The 16,814-nt window shown below is 42.1% G+C and overlaps 1 protein-coding gene and 1 long non-coding RNA gene across 5 annotated transcripts in view; one reads left to right on the plus strand and one right to left on the minus strand.

Moving 5' to 3' along the window:
* DENND1A (DENN domain containing 1A) overlaps positions 1-16,814 on the minus strand; it is a 1,299,692-nt gene that overhangs the window by 314,756 nt on the left and 968,122 nt on the right. The window lies entirely within an intron of this gene.
* Positions 3,008-6,680, plus strand: LOC134947537 (uncharacterized). Its single transcript, XR_010182604.1, has 3 exons — positions 3,008-3,215; positions 4,739-4,875; positions 4,976-6,680. It is a non-coding gene; the product is annotated as an uncharacterized LOC134947537 (long non-coding RNA).

Raw genomic sequence — 16,814 nt, forward strand, 5'->3', positions numbered from 1 at the left:
CAAAGAGGTGCTAGGCTTCCCCAAAACTCTTCCTTCACTATGAATAGATGCCATGCCCAAGACATCTACTCACCCGGCAGTAATCCCTACACCGCAACCCGCTGGTGGGGAAGGCACAGGGCAGGTAGGTTTAGTAGGGAGCAGCTAAAAGGACAGGTTGCATTTTGCCCTTAATAAATTGGGCAGGGAGCTGCACTGAGAAAATATATATTCTGTATTTCATTTAAAGTGTTTATGTGATGGTTTTAAGGTAAATATTATACGCAAGAAATTTGTATGCATGCTTAAAATGGTAATGATATTCAAGTAATAGATTCTCCTGGAGTAGCCAAGTGATGGGCATCCCTGGATGGTGAACCAAAGCGAATGCAAAAAATACCTGCAGTGTGAGTGTGTTATGGAAGTGTGGCAGGTGTGTTAATGGAAGTGGGCTGCATTCTCAGATGCATAGAGGCCATGAGCTGATGGAGACACTGTGCCTGCCATAGACAGGTGTAAATGCCAATAGATGAGATGACGCGCTGATGGTGGTCTGTCTAGAACCACAGGCAGTACTACTGCATGCAAGGGTGCAGAAATGGGTATCTCAGGGCTGCATATTCCAGTATATGATGCACAAGGGGAAGGGCTGGAACTAACATAAGCATACTGTCTACCCGCGACTCCAGCAGCGGGCAGGTCCATCTCTGATTGGTGTTCAAATCCCTTGCTTGGAGTCAGTGGCGTAAGTTCGTCACAGTCGCCCGGAGGCAACATAAATATTGGTGCCCCCCCATTTCCTATATTAAGATAAATATATGTATGTATGTGTGCGTGTGTGTATGTATGTGTATATATATATATATATACATCCAACAAAGTGTAGAGGCACTCCCGGACTACAGAATTAGTGAATAAAAATGCGGTGATTTATTCAACGTTTCGGGGTACTGCCCCCCGTCATCACCGCATTTTTATTCACTAATTCTGTAGTCCGGGAGTGCCTCTACACTTTGTTGGATGTATGTGAGGGGTTGCAGGCCCTGAGAGAGCACCCTGGCCAGGTATCTGAAAGCAATCCTAGGAGTGCCGGCTTGTGGAGGTTGATATATATATATATATATATATATATATATATATATATATCCAACAATATCAGAGATGGCACTCAGAGACTTGCAGCAGTGAAAAAAGACACCTGTATTGGATGTTGATACACAAACGTTTTCGGAGCTTCTGCCCCGTCCTCAGGACAACATCTACGTCCTGAGGACGGGGCAGAAGCTCCGAAAACGTTTGTGTATCAACATCCAATACAGATGTCTTTTTTCACTGCTGCAAGTCTCTGAGTGCCATCTCTGATATTGTTGGATATTACTTTGTTTGGAAGGGCACCTGAGCAGTTGGAGTTATAACATTGAGTGCCGGTATACTGTGGATGGGTATGTGTGTGTGTGTGTGTGTGTGTGTGTGTGTGTGTGTGTGTGTGTGTGTGTGTGTATATATATATATATGGAGTGTTCTGAAAAAAAATGATATACTGTATTTATACACTTAATTGTCTTTTATTTTCACACATTTCTTAGCAGTCATACCCAGGATTAGAACCCATGACCTGTTATACTAACAGCAGACACTTTACTTTTGGAGTTATTTGCTCCTGTAGAGGAAGCTTGAGGATTATAACTATATGAAGTTACGTGTAATTGTCAGAGAAGTAACTTCATATAGTTAGAATTCTCATATTTCCTACACAGGAGCAAACAGCTTCATCAGTAAGGTGCCGCATTCATGGTAATAGGTTGTGGTTTCTAATCCTGGGTATGACACTTGTAAAATGTGTATATTCAGTATAATAAAGTGGGTGTGATTTGTAAGGTGCAGGGACCAGTGAGGAAGTCGGCCACTGAAAAGACAGCGGCAGCTATTAATTAACTTAATTCAATGGTGTCACAGAATGGGAGGAGAGGTGCCCCCCTTCAGAGCAGGAGCCCGGCGGCAGATGACTCCGTTGCCTCCCAGAGTTCTGCCTCTACTTGGAGTAATCTGAAGGTATGTTTACAGTAAGTGTGCTATAAATGTGTGTATACAGTATGTATATAGCACATATAGTAACACCGCCCTTGTAAATCCTGCATTTTCTGTTGCCCCTTATAGCTGGATTTGTTGTACAGGCCATCCATTAGGAATAACATCATGTGCCATGTCTACTTGATGCTGCTAGGAATAAAATCCTGAGCAAGTCAATATTCCTATTTACAATTAATGGAATCACTGTTTCAATTTTATACATTTCTAAAACCAACGGACAACAGAGAAGCCTGTGGCTGGGTTTATACAATGATCATTCCGTTAATAAAGTATTAAAGGAAAGTATAATCTTTCATTATCTTAACAAAATTCCCTTTAAGGCAACAATATGCTCCCCTTTGTCTGTCTTTATTTTAATTGGGGTTAGCTAGAAGGCTAGCTGGCTACACATGCTTTGTTTACCGTTCTTTGTATTCACTGATAAAATAATAATAATAATAGTAACATAAAAGGAAGTGTTTTCCCCAAAAAAGTAGAAAAACAGAAGATAGAATTCATAGTGAAGGTTAAAGAGAAGCAATCTGTGTATTTCACTGTGTAGTAATGTAGTATGACCTATAAACAAGGGCCAGAAAACCTATTTAGGTCAAATGCCTTCAACATTTTTCTAACATTAATATTACTGCAAAAATAAAACCTTAGAAAACGACAGTATGTTTCTGCATTTTATTTCTAATGCTGGCCTGCAGTTTGTTGGAACAGATTTTAAGCAGACTGGCGACCTCTCCAGCGTTGCGGGGTCACCTGAGAACAGCTCTCCTCTGTGCAAGCCAGGGAATCCTTCCCAAGAATGACACCACAGCAGTCATGGATAGCACCTTGTACGGGACACATTGTACGGACTGCTGTGAAACAGTTCGCCCTCTTGCTCCCTAGCCCCAGTGTGCAGGAGATGTGTCATATGCTAAAATGAAACCAAAGCACGAATACAACCTGCCTAACCCACCAGCTGAGACTGCTAAGAGCACGCACAGACCCAACCATAGGAAAGGAGGACGTCTTTCTAACACTTCTCATACTAGCTACAAACTATTTATATACTTTTAGCTCAGAAATCTGCCACGTTGGGAAGCAAACCAACTGAAGTAAGAGGATGGCCACCCAAGCAGCAATGAGCACAGAATCTAATCAATGCTCCAGTTTGAGTATGTATTAAGATAATACATTTATTACATCCAAAGCAAATTTAGTTTTGAAAACACAATAGTTGTAGTTTTATGTTAAGGTAAAGGTTGATGGATTATATGGGTTATTGTATAAATGTACATTTAGGACATGCTTGAAACTTTAATATCCAACCCTCCTGGAGAGTTCCTGGCTAACCACTGTAGGAAGTGGTGTTTCCTTTTGTCCATAGGATCCGCCTCCGCACGAGAATGCCTCTCCCCCATTTTAATAGTAACAAGGGGACAGATGTATTAACCTGGGGAAGGGATAAATAAGTGATAGAGCAGTGATAAGTGCAAGGTGATAACGCACCAGCCAATCATTACAGATTTGAAATATGACAGTTAGCAGCTGATTGGCTGGTGCGTTATCACCTTGCACTTATCACTTCTTTATCCCTTCTCCAGGCATAATACATCTGCCCCAGTATGTGGTGCTGGAGGTGGGGGGTGACCTAGCTTTCCCAGGATTCAATGGGCAAAATAATTTGGTAATCCTCCAGACCTATGATGTATACACATATTATTTTTGGATGGGTTGAATTTGTCAAATTGAGACAAGAATTCCATGAATACTAATAGAAATGCTGAGAAAGCATTCAACTCAGCTACTGTGATATACCTTGCCTTACTTTAGCATATCAAGCAACCAATCCTCTCAATGCATCTCTTGCAAGCCTGCCAAGGTGACACATATGTTGTGTTAGAGAAGCACCTACCTCATAACATGTCAACATGCTACAGATGAGTGAGAGAGCGCATGCTGGACATACATATAAAAAAACTACAGTTATTTCAGGTATATTATTTCTAAGTAGTACACACTGGGGGTTATTCAGAGATGAACGCAGATCGCTGCATACGCAGCCAGATCTGCGTTCATCTCCTCACATGCTGGGGGCCGCCCAGCACAGGGCAAGGCGCACATCATGTGTGAGGCCGGCCCAAGATGCGTCTGCAATTAGATTGTGGAGGCATTGACTCTAAGGTTGACACCTGGCTGCGCTGTCAGTTGGTCAGCGGCCATTTTTTTTCCAGAGCAGCTGTGTGATGTCATGCAGCCGCCCCGAAAACGGTCTCGCCCTGCCCCCGGTTTCCTGGTGCAGCCCCTGCAATGCTCACGCCTGTCAATCACATTACGGCAGCATCCTGCCGCAATGTGTAAGGTCGCGCATGTGCACAATGGCCGGTGCACGTGCGCAGACCACCTGGATGCCGCCGCTGCGCGGGACCGTGCTGTTGCGTCCAGGTCTGAATCAGTGCCCACAGTCTTCAAGAGATAGTATTGTCAAATATTGCCTTTAATTCATCTTTGTAACATGATGTTATTGCCCTTTTTTGCAAGTAGGGAGATTGGCTGGCAGAGGAACAGTAAAAATCATATGTGGAATTTGAGATAAATTGATTTATCTGTAGACAAACATGTACTATTTGTTACAAACTGTCACCCTTGATCTGTAAACTATTTATCAAGAACTCCGTCATTTTTCTGTTGGTCTTAGGGGGAAAAAAAATATCCTAAATCAACACAGGATTGTATACAGAGAGTAGGAGCTGTGTCTAGTCTGTTGCAGAGCCTCAAGGACACTTTGGTAGGGAAGAAATCATAGGACCACATGGAATAACTCCTGAGTAACAGGTTTGCTATATAAAAGAGAGCACAACTGATTTTGTTTATTTTAATACCAGTTACCAACAGTCTCTGCTTCCATTAAAGGCTCATTTCACTTCTATTTCAGACATCTGACGACTTCCGGAAGAATAATAAACTAAACATCTAGCTGGTATTGGGGCAATCAGCAGTGATCAATCCAGTGCCTAATAGACCCATAGGCTGATCAGGCGCCAGTAACAAGGCACAGTGATTATGGGGGCATTGCAGATAAGATTCATACCCCTTTCACACAGAGGTTTTTACCCAGTAATTTGCCAGGTCTCTCGGGTTGTTTTCTGTGTAAAAGGGGCAGCCCGGGTCAAAAATCCTGGGACTACGACCCTGGTTTTTACCTGGCTTGTACCTTTCACATAGGAGAAATACCTGGGTTTATCGGCAGATTACCAGGTAGAACTGCTTCACCAAGTAAACTGCTTTTCTGTGTGAAAGGGGGGTCTGGCTGCATTGTCAGTCTACTCCATGCTGAACATGGGCATTACCCTGAACCAGCAGCTCCGGGATCTGAAGGTAAATGACACATGATGGACTAATGACACATAGTGTGGGGCAAGGGTGGAGCAAGTGTTCCAAGCACCAATGAAAGCTCTGAGAATTGAGTGTGGAGTTTGATAAAAAAAAGGATGTGGATGTGCATCGTCTCTGCATCTCAATGTACCCATCTCGCGTACCCATATCTGCAGTGCTTCTGTATCACAGTTTTCCCATCTCTGCAGTATTACTGTATACGCATCATTGCATTGTCTGTGTATCCTTATCCTAGCAGTGCCTCGTTATCTCAGTGCAGCCAGTCCTTGTAGAGTTTCTGTATCCCACCTCTGCTGTGCATTGTATGGCAGTCACAAGGATGTGTTTTGTTTTGTTTTTTTGCAAATCAGTCAACAGGATGCTCTTGGTATTTGCATAGCAAGTCGCTAAGGTGGTCTCTTTATTGTAGGGAGTTCCCTAGAATGCTCTGTGTGATATATGGCGTTCACCAAAATGCTCTCTTTGTGTGCCAGTATCTGAAAAGCACTCAGTATTTTATAACTGTTACTGGATGCTTCTCTGCATTGTACATCAGTCTCTGGAATGCTCTCTGTATTGTATATCAGTCTCTGGAATCATCTCTGTATGGCATATTGTTTTCTGAGATGCTAACTGTATTTAAACAATGAGTATGATATGCGCATATTAGCCTAGTTACCCTTAATCTTACCAAGAGCAAGACAGATATATATTTAATATTGCAGTACCTCACAACACTGACAAGGGGTCTCCAAAGTGAATAAAAGAGAGGCAATTTAACCATGCCCATAGGAAGGGTCTCTACTGTAAGGGAACTTTAAGTGAGGAGTTCCTGACTACGTGAGGTGGTTGTGGGAAAGTCACAAAAAAAACTTAAACATGGATTAGAGGTTCTTCTTACAAGAAATGGTAAATGTTTCTATAATTAATAGACAAATAAAGTTTATTTTTACATGGAATTTATCAGTGCCAAGTATGGGATTAAGAAGAAATATGGTAAATTGGCCACTGTTTTTTTTTTTTTCCTTTTTTTTGAAACAGCGCAATGAGAATGTGAAACACTCACTTGTCTATCCTGTAAAAATCTGTGGTGAGTAATATAGTAAATATAAACCGGTTTTTACAATAACTTCAGAACAATGGGAAACTGGACTGTTATTAATGGGATAAACACTTATTTAAAATAAGCAATTTCCTTACCCCTTTAGAGATCTAGCAATTATGATCAGACAATTAGGTCCTGTACTACATTTTCTTTTATTCTATTTACCACAATACACATTTCTCACTTTTCAGAGAACTATATTTTTATTTTATGTTACGTCTGATTTCAGAATGAAATAATTGATTTTGCAATAAATTATTGTACTTTTATTTTTACATGTATTCTATTTTAAGTTTATTATTTTTATATTTACATTAATATTTTCTCAATAAAACTGCTGACACCGAAGGAAAAAAAAAATGAAGACATCTCTGTACAGTTACAGCTACGATGAAATATGAAAAAACCCTAAAATAATGCAAACAGTTGTAAATTAGTTATGATACATATAAATCACTAACACGAAAACAATGCAGTAGCAACAAAACAATGGAAGCAAAGAAACATTAGTATGGAGGCGCAAGCGATCCCTGATTCTTTTGATTGATATATTAAACAAAAGGTGAAAACTCTCAATAGACCCTCTGCATAATTTATTAACATACATGATACATAGGTAGACAGTATTATTTTATATGCCATAATGAGACAAAACTCAGATACCCCAATTAAGTCCATCTTTAATGTATCAAATGTTGTCATCATTGTTGAACTCCCAAATCATTCTTCCTTTCCGTCATCTAATTCCCTTTAGGAATAGTTATTTTCATGTCCTTCATAGACTGGTCTTGATTGGGACAGCGTAATGAGGATCAAATATCTTTCCAAACAAAACTGATTAGATTATATATATATTTTTTTTTTTTAATAGCAAAAACAATATCATGTACACTGTATACGATTGCTCCTACTTTAGCTTTAGTAAGTAGTAGCAGTAACAAGGCGCAGTGATTTTGGGGGCATTGCAGATGAGATTCATACCCCTTTCACACAGAGGTCCCAGCGGTAAAACTACTACAAAGGGTTAATATATATTTGGAAGCAGTTAAAATACCGGTGGTCACAATACCGACGCCGGAATCCCAACAAGCATTGAAATGCTGCCGCCAGAATATCGGCGACACAGGCTATTCTCCCTTTGTGGGTGTCCACAAGACCCCAAAGAGGTAGAATATAACCTGTGGTGAGCGCATATTGCCATTGTTGTGAGAGGTGAACGTCGACTGCAAAGGTGTGTTGCCGCCGACCGACACCTGTGCCAACCTACCAACTCCTTACTGAGTCACTCCTAGCCAGTGCTGCACACAGCTATGTCTCTGGCTGTTAGCTGGTGGTCATAATAATGTGACTCATACAAGATGGTGTCGGGATCGTGGCGTTTGGGATGCCAGTAGTCAGACTATCGACAGCAGCATCCCTACGCTCAGGATTCTGACACCTACTAGGTAAGTATGCTATCCCTAATACCTAACCCTCGTTACCTGCTGCCTGACCCTAACCCTATCCCTCCCCGGTGGTGCCTAAACCTAACCCCACCTCCCCGCAGCCAAAACCAAACCAACCCTCCCTCCCCCACAGCCTAACCATAACCCTCCCCGATGGTGCATAACCCTAACCCTCTATCCTTGGCAGCCTAGACCTAACACCCCGTAGTGTTACCCTAACCCTCCCCCCACAACCTAAATCTAACCTGCCCCTCAGTGGCTTAACACTCTGCAGTCCCCGCAGACCTTCGTTCGGGATCCCGACACCAGCATTGCGATCCATGTCGGGATCCTGGTATCAGTAATCCAAGCAGTGTCTGGATTCCTGCATCAGGATTCCAACTGCCAGAATCCCGAATGCTGGGATCCTTATCGGATCCCACACATACACAAGGCATAGCAGCATGGCACTCCAGTTAATCCAAAAGCAGCTGTCCCCAATGTCCTCCAAAGGATCTCTACGGCAAGAGACCAAATACAAATAGCAGCAAGACGGCACTCAGGTTAATAATACAACACACGGTAGGGATATATCAATCCCAACGTTTCAATGTCAATACATTGTCATCGGGGGATACCATATCATAAGCCAAAACTTGGTAAAGCGTGTTGGGTACCTACCTACCTCATACTACCATTGTTATTAGACACAAACGAGATCTCTCTATTGGGTCTTGATGCTGACCACCACCATTTGGACTACAGATAAGCAAGATTTCTTCGTTTGTATGTTGTTTCCTACAGTATGTATGATTTTATTTGGAATAAATGCTTTTATATTATACAAACCTACTGCACTACGGGAACTTTCTAACTGTACTGAGGTTACATGTTGGATGAAGCAGATGGTGTTTACCTTCCAGTCTAGGATGGAGACATTATAGGAAATAGCCCCTTACTGATACACTATCAGGGCCGTAACTACGTGTGTGCCAGGTGTGCCTGGAACAAAGTGCAGTCGCCCTGAATTCCCTAAAGTCAAACTGACTCATTACAAGCAGCCTGTGTGTGCCGGATCGAGGATAGGAGCAGCTCTGGGGGCAGGTGAGAAGCAAGAGGGAAGGGGAAAAGTGAGCCGCAGCAGCGCACTGTAATTGGTGGCGGCGCCGCCGCTGCAGTTGTCCTTCTCCTTCCACATAGGCTGGCCGCCGCTGCTGTGAATGATGGGATACGCTTTCCTCATCCCAGCATTCACAGCGGCAGCGACCAGCCAATGTAGAAGTAGAGGGACAGCTGCATGCGGCGCCACCACCAATTACAGTGCGCTGCTGCGGCTCCGGAGTCCCCGTCCCTCCTCCCGTGCCTGGGATCTGTCAGCAGCTACTGCCTCGAGGAGCCTGACTGCCTGAGCCAGCGGAGAGACAGTAAGTATCATCTATTCTGACTGTCTATCTGTCTATCTATCTATTCTGTCTGCCGTAATGTGTAAAAAGGGTGACTGTCTGCCGTAATGGTTAATAAGGGGATGCTGTTTGCCGTTTTGTGTAATAAGGGGACACTGTCTGCCATAATGTGTAATAAGTGGACGCTGTCTGCCGTAATGTGTAATAAGTGGACGCTGTCTGCCGTAATGTGTAATAAGTGGACGCTGTCTGCCGTAATGTGTAATAAGTGGACGCTGTCTGCTGTAAACGTGTAAAAAGGGGGACGCTGTCTGCCCTAATGTGTAGGAAGGGGACGCTGTCTGCCGTAATGTGTAATAAGGGGACGCTGTCTGCCTAATGTGTAATAAGGGGACGCTGTCTGCCGTAATGTGTAATAAGGGGACGCTGTCTGCCGTAATGTGTAATAAGGGGACGCTGTCTGCCGTAAACATGTAAAAAGGGGGACGCTGTCTGCCGTAAACGTGTAAAAAGGGGGAAGCTGTCTGCCGTAATGTGTAGGAAGGGGACGCTGTCTGCCGTAATGTGTAAAAAGGGGACACTGTCTGCCGGAATGTGTAATAAGTGGACGCTGTCTGCCGTAAACATGTAAAAAGGGGGACGCTGTCTGCCGTAATGTGTAGGAAGGGGACGCTGTCTGCCGTAATCTGTAAAAAGGGGTCACTGTCTGCTGTAATGTGTAAAAAAGGGATACTGTCTGCCGGAATGTGTAATAAGGAGGACGCTGTCTGCCGTAATGTGTATAAAGGGGACGCTGTCTGCCGTAATGTGTAAAAAGGGGGACTGTCTGCCATAATGTGTAAAAAGGGGGACTGTCTGCCGTAATGTGTAATAAGGGGACGCTGTTTGCCATTTTGTGTAATAAGGGGACACTGTCTGCCGTAATGTGTAAAAAGGGGGGCGCTGTCTGCCGTAATGTGTAAAAAGGGGGGCGCTGTCTGCCGTAATGTGTAAAAAGGGGGGCGCTGTCTGCCGTAATGTGTAAGAAGGGGACGCTGTCTGCCGTAATGTGTAAAAAGGGGGCGCTGTCTTCCGTAATGTTTAAGAAGGGGACGCTGTCTGCCGTAATATGTAGGAAGGGGACGCTGTCTGCCGTAAGGTGTAGGAAGGGGACACTGCCGTAATATGTAAAACGGGGACGCTGTCTGCCGTAATGTGTAAAAAGGGGACGCTGTCTGCCGTAATGTGTAACAAGGGGACGCTGTCTGCCGTAATGTGTAACAAGGGGACGCTGTCTGCCGTAATGTGTAACAAGGGGACGCTGTCTGCCGTAATGTGTAACAAGGGGACGCTGTCTGCCGTAATGTGTAGGAAGGGGACGCTGTCTGCCGTAATGTGTAATAAGGGGACGCTGTCTGCCGTAATGTGTAATAAGGGGACGCTGTCTGCCGTAAACATGTAAAAAGGGGGACGCTGTCTGCCGTAAACGTGTAAAAAGGGGGATGCTGTCTGACGTAATGTTTAAGAAGGGGACGCTGTCTGCCGTAATGTGTAAAAAGGGGGCACTGTCTGCTGTAATGTGTAAAAAGGGGACACTGTCTGCCGGAATGTGTAATAAGTGGACGCTGTCTGCCGTAAACGTGTAAAAATGGGGACGCTGTCTGCTGTAATGTGTAGGAAGGGGACGCTGTCTGCCGTAATGTGTAGGAAGGGGACGCTGTCTGCTGTAATGTGTAGGAAGGGGACGCTGTCTGCCGTAATGTGTAGGAAGGGGACGCTGTCTGCCGTAAGGTGTAGGAAGGGGACACTGTCTGCCGTAATGTGTAAAAAGGGGACGCTGTCTGCCGTAATGTGTAAAAAGGGTACGCTGTCTACCGTAATGTGTAAAAAGCGGATGCTGTCTGGGGGATTGGATGCCATAATGTGTAAAAAGGTGACGCTGTCTGCCATAATGTGTAAAAAGGTGACGCTGTCTGCCATAATGTGTAAAATGGTGACGCTGTCTGCCGTAATGTGTAAAAAGGGGAATCTGTCCGCCGTAATGTGTAAAAAATTAAAAATTAGCACTCCATTAGGTCCTACAATAAGAGTTATATATTGGAAAAAAAAGACTTCTTAAACTCCGTATTCAAGAACATGTACGAAATATTAAAAACAAAATAGAAAGCCACCCGCTCTCCAGACACTTCACTGAAACTCATAACTCAAGCTTGGAAACATTTACCTTCAGAGCCATTGAACACGTCAAACTAGGGCCTAGAGGGGGAGATCTACTGAAAAAATTATCTCAGAGAGAGATGTACTGGATTTTCTCTCTAAACACCCTCCAACCACATGGCCATAATGAAGGCTACGAGATTGCCCCCTTCCTATGAGGTATACTGAAGCTCCTTACTAGCCTGTGCCTCGCCCCCCTGAAAAATAGCTCTTCCTTTTTTTTTTTTTTTCCCAATATATAACTCTTATTGTAGGACCTAATGGAGTGCTAATTTTTAATTTTTAATCTTCCCTTTGATTATCTGTGTATAACATGTCTGGCTACAGCAATTATGTGGGTATAAATTTGGATTTTATGATAGGAGTATGATCATGTCCGACATTTTATGATGTACAAATAGGAGAGATCACAAAATACACTCCATTGAAAAAATATATACCTTAGATGATGGTTTACTTATATATATATGTTTTTTCTATATATATTTTTTATCATTATATATATATATTTTTAATCTATATTTTAATTAATACCTTTTATCTCTAAATTATTCTCTAAATTATTCTTTTATTCCAACGTAATTCACTGTATATATGTATATTGTTTATATCTACAGTATTTACTCACATGAATTACTGCCTAATATCTGTGATATTCCCTTTTACCTCTAGTAATTTAATATGCACTCATGATACTATTTGTGTCACTTCCGCCATCCAGTTTGCCAGCCAGCAACAGGAAGTGCTCAGTAATACGGCTGGAACGCACGCTGGCTATGTAGTCTGAGGGGATCGGACCGGAAGTGACGCGGCAGCGGCTGGGACGAGCCGCGTCATTTCCGGTTTCACGAAACTACACGGACTAGGTTTCCGTCTATGTCCAGTACAACGAAACTGTGCATACATTGTTAGAAACACTGCCCCACCAATGTATTTTACTGCTAAACTTGCACCCACACCCGTATTTTTACGATGTAAGTTCGATCGAGCACTTCCGGTTCCGGAAATGACGTGAACCGGAAGTATTAGCAATACGAAACCGAAAGTAACTATAAATATGTGTATTATGTGACATGATGTATTCTCCTGAGGAAGCCCTGGAGGCGAAACGCGTTGAGACTGACCTACCTACTGCTTATATCAATCAGCTAAGATTTTTTATTTGATTTATCTTTATTTGAATTTTGTATATTATATTTGTTGATTAAAATTCTGATATTGCTATATAAGGCAGCAGCAGGCGATTGATTGAGCTAATACATCATACCGGACCGACTTGATCCACCTGGATATAAGTATATCTTATATGCTAAATTGAATTTTTCATTTGGTACGCATGAAATATAGGGGAGGGTTCCCTAAGAGAAATACGAGGTTACTACACTATATGGCGATGATCTTTGTCTCCTAACATATAGGTGGGGAACAGCCACCAAGAATAGAGAGAGACAGACAGGCCTGATCTCAAGAATCCATCCGGTACTTACATTTTATATACGTGTACATAATACTCCGACTTATCTAAAATACTACACCATATGGCGCTTGTTCTTCTCCCCTGCCTCTACAGAATTGCATGACTGAATATACCCAGGTCATATTTTGAAGAACTTAGCAGCCACCAAAGAAGCTTGGGAGGTGTCTATTGACGGAGCATTCACGACCGATTAAGTCCAAACATCTGGACTTTTTGACGACCCCTTCCTTCAAAGGAACATTTGAACGTTAGACTAAGCGCACTGACCTATAAAACTCTTTCCACATTTCCTTTTGGTATTCTAGGTTGGAGCTGCTGTCTTTTGTTCAGTATATAATTGTCTGAATTATACTGTATCATTTTTTAGAAAATGTTGCGTCTGTGTGGCCTGACCAAAAAAAGATCAGATCTTTGCCAAAGAGTTTTTGACGAGCAAAAAACCTCCAGCAATGTATCTATCAATGATAACGTGGATTCCCTATTTTGGGATATTGAGAAAACCCTTATAAAGGAGATTAGGGTATGGTGGGACATCAAGGGACTAGAACACTACCTCAAGGTTGACAGAGTCCCGAGAGGTTTGAGAATAAATAAGAACCCCACATTTGGCACAGATAGAGTGGAATTTATGAGTGAGTGGGACAAAATCTTGCATGAGTGCTCATTGAACCTCATGAAATTAATTGTCAAAGAAAAAAGATTAGAATTAACAACCATTGAGGAAACCTTGAAAAATAAAGACATGACCCTAGGCAAATTTAGAGATAGTGAGGAATATAAAATTAATGAAAAGGTCCTTAGTAAAAAACTAGAGAGAATAGAGGAAGAAGTCATTAAAAATAAAGAACACAAGTTCATGAGAGATAAAAGGGACTATGAAAACAATAAGGTAAAAAACTGGTCAAGAATTCCCCCACAAAATAGGGGAAGAGTATTATACCGTTCTAGGGATTGGTCTAGGGATAACAATCCCAGAAACAGATCAGTTTCTTACCATAAACCCAGGTTTCAATCCAAACAAGAAACCATGAGAACAGAGAATCGTTTCTTGCCTCTGGAAGCGCCCACTACAAGCACAACGAATAGCGAGGATAATCACCATTTTTTAGAGCGAAGACCACAGAGACCATACAGGGACAGAGACCAACAGGGAAGAATAAAGGAAAGTACTCACACAGCATCACCCTTAAAACGAAGACTCCAAGACGAGGAAAACGAGGAGGAAGAAAACGAAAATCCAAGAAAAAGATACACCAAATAACGGATCCAAAAGAAAAAGGCATATTCAATCTGTCCTCCCATGTTCTAACGCAGCCACAGATTTCCCTACTCAGCAAGGGCACAACCTTTGCACCTTCACAAAAACCAGACAAGTTCCAGACTTTTATAGATTTAAACAAATACGTCCGAAACCTTACTCTCAAACGGCACTTCGCCAGACAGGATACAGCCATTCAGACTAACTATAATGCATCAAAATCTGGATTAAAACCGACATCGAAATTCTATCCGTTGGAATCTAAAGGCTCCTATATTAACACTTTCTATGACCTGGTAAAAAAGGATTTAATCGAAGGAGAGGTTCCTCCAATGAAGAAATGTAACCTCAGTAACTCCGAGAAATATGCTATGAAAGAACTCCAAGATAATGACAAGATCATTCTCAGACAGGCGGATAAAGGTGGAGGTCTGGTCATACAGAACAGAGATGACTATCTCAAGGAAGCACAGAGACTCCTAAGTGATACCACGTCATACAAGAAACAACCAAAAGACCCCACAGAGGGATTCATGGAGGAACTGAGGGTGATTCTTGTTGCAGGACTACATAAACATCTAATTACCAAAGATGAATTCCAGTATCTCATGAACCATAATCCCATTGTTCCAATCTTTTATCACTTGCCTAAAATACATAAACAGTTGGATTGTCCACCGGGAAGACCGATCATAGCCGGCATCGATTCATTAACGTCACACCTCTCCGAATATGTGGATATTTTTTTAAAACCACACGTACAGAATTTGCCCTCTTACTTGAAAGATACTACGAGCGTCTTGAGCCTCTTCGAAGATTTCCAATGGAAAGATACATATTTATGGACTACAATCGATGTACAAGCTCTATATACCAGCATCACCCATGAAAAAGGAACCAATGCATGTCGGGATAAACTGGAGTCCGATCCAATGATCACTCAGGATCACTGTGAATTTATATGTTCCTTGATCCAATTCATTTTAACCCACAATTATTTTAAGTTTCAAGATACCTTCTTTTTACAAGTTTGTGGCACTGCGATGGGGACGGTTTTTGCCCCAAGTTATGCCAATATTTCAATGGGTATGTGGGAACAACGGTTTATTTATAACAACACAATGTTTAAAGAGAACATCCGTTTTTATAAACGCTACATAGATGACATCATCATGGTCTGGGATGGCGATCGAGAGAGTTTTAACAGTTTTATGGAACTTATCGGTATTAATGATTTTAATTTAAAGTTCACCTGTACGACAAACAAGAGCCAAGTCGAGTTTCTGGACCTGATTTTAAGTTGCGACGGAGAGAAAGTAATCACGAGGAATTTTATTAAAACAGTTGACACCAACAGTTACCTACACTACGACAGTAGCCATGCTACTAAATGGAAAAACAACATTCCATTCTCAACAATGTACAGGTTACGGAGGAACTGTACCACGCATGAAACCTTTACGGAACAGTCTCAAATCTATGCAGACAGGTTCAGAGAAAGAGGTTATCCGGAGAGGATCATTAAAGAGGCGGTTGATCGTGGCAAAGAACTGGACAGAGAAACCCTTATTCATCCGAAGAAGAAAGAAGCAAGTAAGAGCTATTCAGTACCTTTCATCACTCAATACAGCTGCGAAGAGGCAAGAATCAGGAAATCCTTCTCAAAACATTGGCACGTTCTAAAATTGGACCCTGTGCTGAGGGAAATCCTACCGGAACGTCCACAAGTTCTATTCAGAAAGTCCCGGAATATAAAAGAAATTTTGGCACCAAGCATGATCAAAGACAAGGTGGCCACAACTATGAGTCTTCCTAAATGTAAGGGCATGTTTAAATGTGGACATTGTATTATGTGTAAATTTGTTCACCCGAATAGGAGATCCTTTTTTAACTCTGAACAAACTAAAGAATTCAAGATGAAAGATTTCATCAACTGCAACACGACTTCTGTCATATACGTGATAGAGTGTGGATGCCATCTGAAGTATGTGGGCAAGACCAAAAGACTTCTTAAACTCCGTATTCAAGAACATGTACGAAATATTAAAAACAAAATAGAAAGCCACCCGCTCTCCAGACACTTCACTGAAACTCATAACTCAAGCTTGGAAACATTTACCTTCAGAGCCATTGAACACGTCAAACTAGGGCCTAGAGGGGGAGATCTACTGAAAAAATTATCTCAGAGAGAGATGTACTGGATTTTCTCTCTAAACACCCTCCAACCACATGGCCATAATGAAGGCTACGAGATTGCCCCCTTCCTATGAGGTATACTGAAGCTCCTTACTAGCCTGTGCCTCGCCCCCCTGAAAAATAGCTCTTCCTTTTTTTTTTTTTTTTTTCCAATATATAACTCTTATTGTAGGACCTAATGGAGTGCTAATTTTTAATTTTTAATCTTCCCTTTGATTATCTGTGTATAACATGTCTGGCTACAGCAATTATGTGGGTATAAATTTGGATTTTATGATAGGAGTATGATCATGTCCGACATTTTATGATGTACAAATAGGAGAGATCACAAAATACACTC

This window comes from Pseudophryne corroboree, chromosome 8, assembly GCF_028390025.1.
Source record: "Pseudophryne corroboree isolate aPseCor3 chromosome 8, aPseCor3.hap2, whole genome shotgun sequence".
Taxonomy (NCBI): domain Eukaryota; kingdom Metazoa; phylum Chordata; class Amphibia; order Anura; family Myobatrachidae; genus Pseudophryne; species Pseudophryne corroboree.